Here is a 10,049-nt window from a genome sequence, read left to right as displayed (position 1 = left end):
TCTGTCAGTGAACACATACTCAAAATGTTTGGGTACCATAACCACTTAACTCAGTTGGTAGTTAATCTTCCAGATGATAGTGTTAGTGACAGAGTTCTTCAATCACTGCCACCAAGCTACAAAGTCTTTGTGATGAACTACAATATGCAAGGGATGAACAAGAAAATTCCCGAGCTCTTCACAATGCTCAAAACTATGGAGGTAGAAATCAAGAAGGAGCATCAAGTGTTGATGGTTAACAAGACCACTAGTTTTAAGAAAAAGGGCAAGGGAAAGAAGGGGAACTTCAAGAAAAATGGCAAGCAAGTTTCCTCTCCCGGGAAGAAACCCAAAGCTGGACCCAAGCCAGAAACTGAGTGCTTCTACTGCAAAGGGACTGGTCACTGGAAGCGGAACTGCTCCAAGTATTTGGCGGATAAGAAGGATGGCAAAGTGAACAAATGTATATTTGATATACATGTTATTGATGTGTATCTTACTAATGCTCATAGTAGCGCTTGGGTATTTGATACTGGTTCAGTTGCTCATATTTGTAACTCGAAATAGGGGCTACAGATTAAACGAAGATTGGCTAAGGACGAGGTGACGATGCGCATCGGGAATGGTTCCAAGGTCGATGTGATCGCCGTCGGCACGCTACCTCTACATCTACCTTCGGGATTAGTTTTAGACCTGAATAATTGTTATTTGGTGCCAGTGTTGAGCATGAACATTATATTTGGATCTTGTTTAGTGCGAGAAGGTTATTCATTTAAATCAGAGAATAATGATTGTTCTATTTATAAGAGTAATATCTTTTATGGTCATGCACCCTTTAAGAGCGGTCAATTTTTGTTGAATCTCAATTGTGGTGATACATATATTCATAATATTTATGCCAAAAGATGCAAAGTTGATAATGGTAGTGCAACATATTTGTAGCAATGCTGTTTAGGTCAAATTGGTGTAAAGCGTATGAAGAAACTCCATGTAGATGGGCTTTTGGAATCACTTGATATGAATCATTTGATACTTGCAAACCATGCCTCATGGGCACACTACTAGGGAAAAGCCTAGCAGCAGCGCGGGTTTTGGGCCTATTAGTAGCGCGGGGGCCGGTGCTACTAATAAGGCGCTACAGCTAACGGATAGCAGTAGCGCGGGTGCCACCCGCGCTACTACTACGTCCGTTAGTAGTAGCGTGGGTAAAAACCCGCGCTACTACTAATCTCTAATCTCTGATTTTTTTTTTGATTTTTTCGAATTTTTTTTGTTTTTTCCCTAATTTTCAAATTTGTGAATTATTTTAACCTCCAATCTCTAATCACCCCTCATCGCTGCTCAATTTAATCTCTAATCACCCCTCATCATTCCAAATCATCTAACTTTCCGGACGGCCACCCATCCTCTCACTACTCTAGCCTGAGCACGCTTAACTTCCGGGTTCTATTCTCCCTCATTTCCAAGTCTGCACTTGTTGTTTTCCCGACAATAGTAAGATGTCAATCCTATTAACGTCAGGAATTTAGCTTGAGCATGAAGTCACACATTTCACTATTTGAGTTTGAAACTATTGTTCTAAAAAATAACACTAATATTTAGTAACACTAATATTTCTTGAATAATTAGTTTGACCATTATTTGACCACAGTTTGACCATAGTTTGACCAGATTTGACCAAAATTCAAAAAAACTGAAATAATTGTTTAGTAACACTAATATTCTTGAATAATCAGTTTGACCATAGTTTGACCAGATTTAACAAAAATAAAAAAACTGAAATATGATGAATTTTTTTGCCTCCAGATCTTTAAAGCCCCGTAACTTTTTTCTGTTAGGTTTTTGAGTATTTTGAAAATGTTTGACGGGGTTCCCCCGATTAAAATTGGATGTAACTTTTCGAGTAGATGATTTTTCATATAAAAAACTTTTTCATCCGAGTTAGTATGTAAAAGTTATGCCCATTTTTACAAATTCTCGAGAGATTTTGCAAATAAAGTCGAAATTCATATTTGCAAAATTTCCCAACAACTAGACCACATATCACATGGGAAACTTATTTTCTTTTATTTTTTGACATTTTCATCATTTTCTTTTATTTTTTTAAAACCGAAAAGGCAATACAGGGGGGGGGGGGTAGAGTTTGAAAATGGGACCTACACTTTTTGCAAAACATGTCAAAATTTAAGTTTTTAAATTTCCCTAAGTAGTACATGTAGTAACATAACTACATCTCGAAGGATTTTAATTTTTGAAGTTTTTATCATTTTCTTTTTATTTTTACAAAACTGAAAAGGCGATCCACTGGGGTAGAGTTTAAAAAACCGAGTATTTAGTAGTAGCGCAGGTTTTTACACCCCGCTACTACTATGTCATGTCCGCGAGGGGCACGGTTGAGGCCGATTAGTAGTAGCGAGGGGTAAAACTTAGTAGTAGCGCGGGTTTATAACCATCGCTACTACTATGGCATGGTCCAAGGGCACGGTAGAGACCACTTAGAAGTAGCGAGGGTTAAAAACCAACGCTACTGCTATCAACTTAGTAGTAGCGAGGGTTAAAAACCCGCGCTACTACTATGGCATGTCCCGGGGGGCACGGTAAAGACCGCTTAGTAGTAGCAAGGGTTAAAAACCCGCGCTACTGCTATCAACTTAGTAGTAGCGAGGTTTAAAAACCTGTGCTACTAGTAAGTAGCAGTAGCGAGGGTTTTTAACCCTCGCTACTAGTAAGCGTCTGTGTATAAGCTTTTCCCTAGTAGTGGCAAGATGACTAAAACTCCGTTCTCCGAACAATGGAGCGAGCTAATGGCTTATTGGAAATAATACATACCGATGTATGCAGTCCGATGAGTGTTGAGGCACACAGCTTAGTTATTTTTTGACCTTCATAGATGATTTGAGCAGATATGGGTATATCTACTTAATGAAACACAAATCTAAAACATTTGAAAAGTTCAAAGAATTTCAGAGTGAAGTGGAGAATCATCGTAACAAGAAATAAAGTTTCTACAATCTGATCGCGAAGGCAAATATTTGAGCTATGAGTTTGGCCTTCATTTAAAACAATGTGGAATAGTTTCACAACTCATGCCACCTGGAACACCACAGCGTAATGATGTGTCCGAACGTCGTAACCGTACTTTATTAGATATGGTGCGATCTATGGTGTCTCTTACCGATTTACCACTATCATTTTGGGGATATGCATTAGACACAACTGCATTAACTTTAAATAGGGCACAGTCTAAATCCATTGGGACAACACCGTATGAACCGTGGTTTGGCAAGAAACCTAAGTGATGTCTGCTAGAACTATGTCAGTATTTCCCCAAAGAGGAAGGGATGATGCAGTATAGCGACAGTAGGTATTTCCCTCAGCGATGATACCAAGGTTAACAAGTAGGAGAACGTCCTCACACCACATAAACAACCCCTGCACACAAATAACAAATACTCGCAACCCAACGTATAAAAAGGGTTGTCAATCCCTTTCGGGTACGGCGCCTCAAGATAGGCAAATAATGTGAGATAGAGGTGGTAGATAGGATAAATAGATCGCAGAACAAATAAATTTCAGCAACGTATTTTTTATTTTTGGTTTAATAGATCTGAAAATAGATGCAACCGAAAATAGATTGCAAAGAAAAATATGATGAAAAGAGACCCAGGGGCCGTAGATTTCACTAGTGGCTTCTCTCGGGAAAAATATTAAACTATGGGAAAACAATTGCTGTTGGGCAATTGATAGAACTCAAATAATCATGACAATATCCATGCAATGATCATTATATAGGAATCACGTCCAAGATTAGTAGACCGACTCCTGCTTGCATCTACTATTATTACTCCACACATCGACCGCTATCCAGCATGCATCTAGTGTATTAAGTTCATGGAAAAACGGAGTAATGCAATAAGAATGATGACATGATGTAGACAAGATCTATTTATGTAGAAATAGACCCCATCTTGTATCCTTAATAGCAACGATACATACGTGTTGTTTCCCTTTTTGTCACTGGGATCAAGCACCATAAGATCGAACCCATCCCAAAGCACCTCTTCCTATTGCAAGATAAATAGATCAAGTTGGCCAAACAAAACCCAAATATCGAAGAACAAATATGAGGCTATAATCAATCATGCATATAAGAGATCAAAGGACACTCGAATAACTTTCATGGATAAAAACTCAGATCTGATCATAAACTCAAAGTTCATCGGATCCCAACAAACACACGGCAAAAAGACTTACATCATATGGATGTCCAAGAGACCATTGTATTGGTAATCAAGAGAGAAAGAGAGAGGAAGCCATCTACCTACTAACTATGGACCCGTAGGTCTACTAAGAACTACTCACGCATCATCGGAGAGGCACCAATGGACATGATGCACCCCTCTGTGATGGTTTTTAGATTGGATCTGGTGTTTCTGGACTCTGCGGCGGCTGGAATTGATTTTTGTCGACTCCCCTAGGGTTTCTGGAATATTGGGATATTTATAGAGCAAAGAGGCGGCATGGGGGGGGGGGGGCAATGAGGAGGGCACAACCTACCGGAGCGCGCCTGGGCCCCCAGGCGCGCCCTGGTGGGTTGTGCTCCCCTTGGAGCTCCCCTCAGGTGCGTTCCTGGCCCACTTGATGTCTTCTAGCCCAAACATATCCACAAAAAGTTTCGCTGCTTTTGGACTCCGTTTGCTATTGATTTCCCGCGATGTAAAAAACATGCAGAAAATAGCAACTGGAAGTGGGCACTATGTCAACAGGTTAGTACCAAAAATTGATATAAAATGATTGTAAATATCCAAGAATGATAATATAATAGGATGGAACAATCAAAAATTATAGATACGTTGGAGACATATCAACATCCCCAAGCTTAATTCCTGCTCGTCCTCGAGTAGGTAAATGGTAAAAATAGAATTTTTGATGTGGAATGATGCCTAACATGTTCATCACAAATTCTTTTCTTTATAGCACAAACATTTGGACTTTTATATGATTCAAAGTAATAGTCTAGTTTTGACATGAAGACTTTACTACTCAAGCATACCAACAAGCAACTATGTCTTCCAAAATATCAACACTAAAGCAAGTTATTCCTAGCCCATGATGCTCAATCATTGATCCATTCATGAAACACACTCAAATATTAGCTACACCCAATGTTCAAATACGATCATAGTGCCCCTTAGTTGGTGCTTTATAAGAGAAGATGGAGACTCAAATTCAAAATAAAAATGGCATAAGTAAAAGAAAGGCCCTTCACAGAGGGAAGTAGGGATTTGTAGAGGTGCCAGAGCTCAAAGCTTAAATTGAGAGATAAAGACATTTTTGAGAGGCATACTTTTACCACCAATGAAAATGACTTAGAGCTCCCAACACTTTCCAAGCTAGATACATCATAGGCGGTTCCCAAACAGAAAATAAAGTTTATTCCATTTTCCACCTTTTCTTTCACTTTCCATGGCTTATCCATATCCACTGGTGCCTTCCATACCAACACTTCCCAAGAAATTTATTATTTGACAACATAAAGTAAATTCATTTTTCATTTCGGGACTGGGCATCCCTAATACCTTTGTCGTACTCTCATGCAATGACAAGTGAATAAACACTCATCGTAAGAATAACACATCTAGCATGGAAAATATTGGCCACCCCTCACCGCCTCGCGAGCGGTAGAGCACACACAAGATAAATTTATTTTGAAAATTAGAGATGGCCCATGCAAATTTGCTTAGAACGGCATGGAAATACCGCATATAGGTAGGCATAGTTGACTCATATGGCAAAACCGGTATAAAGGATTTTGGATGCACAAGTAGTGATCACACTTAGTGCAAAATGAAGGCTAGCAAAAAGATTGAGAAGCGACCAACAAAAAACCGAAAAATCTTGTACCCAAGCATTAAGCATAAGTAACACCGAATAATGCACCACAAGTAGGATATAAATTTCATTGCATAACTATCGACTTTCGTGCTTGCATCAGAAATCACAAACCTTAACATCAATATTCTTACTAAAGCACAATTACTCATCAACATGACTCACATATCATATCATCATATCTCAAAACCATTACTAAGAATCAAGTTTATTTTTCCAATGATATTCATGAGAGTTTTTATTATATCCTCCTTGTACATCTATCACTTTGGGACTATTTTCATATGTTGCTTTTGATAAGGTCAAACAAATTTAAGTGAAGAACATGAGCAAAATATTTCTTTCTCTCAAAATAATCTAAGTGAAGCAAGAGAGAATTTCTGAGAATTTTACTAACTCCCAAATAAATCTAAGTGAAGAATGCGAGCATTTCTTAAAAAATAACAAAGCACACCATGCTCAAAAAGATATAAGTGATGTACTAGAGCAAATCCATGGCTCTAAAAATTTAAGTGAAGCATAGGAGCCAGCATAGCATAATTTTTGGCTCTCTCCAAAAGGTGTGTTTAGCAAGGATTCAAAACTTAAAACACAAAGAAAAACAAGCAAAGACTCATATCATACAAGACGCTCCAAGCAAAACTCATAATATGTGACGAATAAAAATATAGCTTCAAGTAAAATACCGATGGTTGTTAGAAAAAAGCGGGGATGCCACTCGGGGGCATCCCCAAGCTTAGTTGCTTGCTACTTCTTGAATATTATCTTGGGGTGCCTCGGGAATCCCCAAGCTTAGCCTTTTGTTAATCCTTATTCCTTCATCCATCGTAAGATCACCCAAAACTTGAAAACTTCAATCACACGAAATTCAACAAAATCTTTGTGAGATCCATTAGTATAAGAAAGCAAACCACTACTATAAATACTGTTGCAAACCTATTCATATTTTATTTTTTCATTATATCTATTGCATTCCAACTTTTCTATGGCAAAAACTCATCAAATAAAACCATAGAATCATCAAAACAAGCACACAACGCAAAGAAAACAGAATCTGTCAAAAGCAGAACAGTCTGTAGCAATCTAGATATTTCGAATACTTCTGTAACTCCTGAAATCTTTAGAAATTAGGAGGACCTGCGAAATTTGTATATTAATCTTCTGCAAAAATAATTAACTCAAAAGCACGTTTCTGTGATTTATGAAAATTATTTTCGTGAGTGCATAAGTTTCTATTTTTCAGCAAGATCAAATCAACTTTCACCCAAATCATCCCAAAGGCCTTGCTTGGCACAAACACTAATTTAAACCACAAAAACACATCTAACTAGAGGTATCAGCAAGGGAACTAAAAAGAAAAAAGATACAAGCTGGGTTGCCTCCCTGCGAGCACAATCGTTTTACGCCCCTAGCTAGGCATAACGTGAAGGATCTAAGTTTTGTCATCTTTGTTCTAGATCCATAAGATGCCCTCATGATTGATTCATATGGTGGCCTAGTTCTTGTTCTAGGGAAGTGTTCCATTCCCTTCCTTAGTGGAAATTGAAATTCAATATTGCCTTCTTTCATATCAATCACGGCACCAATAGTACGTAAAAACGGTCTATCAAGAATAATTGGACAAGACGGATTGCAATCAATATCAAGAACAATAAAATCTATGGGCACATAATTCCTATTTGCAAGAATAAGAACATCATTAATTCTTCCCATAGGATTTTTAATAGTAGAATCCGCCAAGTGCAAATTTAAAGAGCATTCTTCAATATTGGTAAGACCAAGCACATCACATAAAGATTTCGGAATTGTAGAAACACTAGCACCCAAGTCACAAAAAGCAAAACACTCATAATTTTTAATCTTGACTTTGTTAGTAGGTTACCACTCATCATGCAATTTTCTAGGGATTGAAATTTCTAATTCCAACTTTTCTTCAAAAGCTTTCATCATGGCATCAGCAATATGTTTAGTAAAAGCTTTATTTTGTTCATAAGCATGGGGTAAATTTATCATGGATTGCAACAAATAAATACAATCAACCAAAGAGCAACTATCATAATTAAAGTCTTTATAATCCAAAATAGTCGGCACATCACTAGTTAAAGTCTTGACTGCTTCAAACCCCCTTTTATCAATTTTCTCAACAAGATTTTCACCTTCCCAATCATAGGGATGCCTTCTAACTAAAGTTGACTCTTCTCCAGTCCCTTTTTCTTCAAACTTAATTTTACTAAGAAAAGAATCAATAGAAGAAACACCAATCATTTTAGGATCTTCATCACTTTTGTGAAAGTAATCACTAGAAAACGCTTTTTCTAAAAATTCTCTTTTAGCTCTAAGCATAGCGGTTCTTTTCTTACTTTCATCCATATGAACATAAAGAGCTTTAATTGATTCTTCAACTTTAGGCACAAGTTTTTTCATCTTGAGAGTTTCTACATAATGAGAAATTCTATCAATACTTCTAGACAAATCATCAATTTTACTCAACTTTTCTTCTATCGAAGTATTGAAAGCTTTTTGAGTATTGATAAATTCTTTAATATTGTTATCAGGATCAGAGGAGTTTCTACTTTATTATAAGTAGGATTACCATACGAATTACCATAATTATTTGAGGAATGATACGTCTCCAACGTATCTATAATTTTTGATTGCTCCATGATACTTTATCTACTGTTTTAGGCAATATTGAGCTTTATTATCCACTTCTATATTATTTTTGGGACTAACCTATTAACCGAAGGCCCAGCCCAGATTTGCTGTTTTATGCCTATTTCAGTGTTTTGAGGAAAAGGAATATCAGACGGAGTCAAAACGGAACGAAATCAACTGGAGAAGTTAATTTTGGAAGGAAACCCACCCGATGGACTTGGAGTGCATGTCAGGGGAGTCCCGGGCTGCCCACAAGGGTGGGGGGAGCGCCCCCCCTAGGCACGCCCCCTTGCCTCATGAGCACCCCGGAGGTCCACCAACGGACCCCTTGCACCCATATATTCCTACGTACCCTAAACTTCTAGAACAGAACCTAGATCGGGAGTTCCGCCGCCGCAAGCCTCCAGAGCCACGAAAAACCAATTGGGACCCTGTTCCGGCACCCTACCGGAGGGGGATCCCATCACCGGAGGCCATCTTCATCATCCCGGCGCTATCCATGACGAGGAGGGAGTAGTTCACCCTCAGGGCTGAGGGTATGTACCAGTAGCTATGTGTTTGATCTCTCTCTCTCGTGTTCTCTCTCGTGTTCCCTCTATGGCACGATCTTCATGTATCCCGAGCTTTGCTATTGTATTTGGATCTTATGATGTTTCTCCCCCTCTACTCTCTTGTGATGAATTGAGTTTCCCCTTTGAAGTTATCTTATCGGATTGAGTCTTTTATGAGAACACTTGATGTATGTCTTGCGATCCACTTGATGTATGTTTTGGTGATCAACTTGCGGGTTTCGTGACATTGGGAACCTATGCATAGGGGTTGGCACACGTTCTTGACTCTCCGGTAGTAGCTTTGGGGCACTCTTTGAAGTACTTTTATGTTGGTTGGATGAATCTGAGATTGTGTGACGCATATCGTATAATCATGTACACGGATACTTGAGGTGACAATGGAGTATCTAGGTGACATTAGGGTTTTGGTTGATTTGTGTCTTAAGGCACTACAAAAAAAGACATATCTGTGACATTTTGGGCCGAATTATTTTTTTTCCTGTCATCCATATGACACTTCTATGACGATAATTGTGACAAAACCCGGTATCATCATAGATGTGGTGGGCTCCTACTTTTATGAAAAAAAATCATGACAGAAAATGGGCTTTTCGTCCTGGGCGGGCCGGAGACACAGCTGCATGACATTCTTTGGGCCGTCCATGACGGAAAAAACCATGGTAGAAGCGAGGGGATGGGGAAATTTCGGGGAGTTGCTGGTTACGGTGGGAGATCGGGGGCCGAGCAATGCGCGTTTCTCTCGTACGTACGCGCGTGTGTGCGAGGCATTGGCTCTAACTGAACCCGAGCGAGGCATTGGGCTCTAACTGAACCCGAGCGATTGCACTGCAGGCTACACGTTACTGAACGGAGCAATCGATCGATGGCTGTTAACTGAACCTGATGGAGCGATTCCTTCGCTACTGCTACTAACTGAAGCCGATCGATGCTGCCTCTGGGATGAACAGTGAG

Source organism: Triticum dicoccoides, chromosome 4B, assembly GCF_002162155.2.
Source record: "Triticum dicoccoides isolate Atlit2015 ecotype Zavitan chromosome 4B, WEW_v2.0, whole genome shotgun sequence".
NCBI lineage: Eukaryota > Viridiplantae > Streptophyta > Magnoliopsida > Poales > Poaceae > Triticum > Triticum dicoccoides.
The sequence above is the reverse complement of the archived record's forward strand: the minus strand, read 5'-3'. Positions refer to the sequence as shown.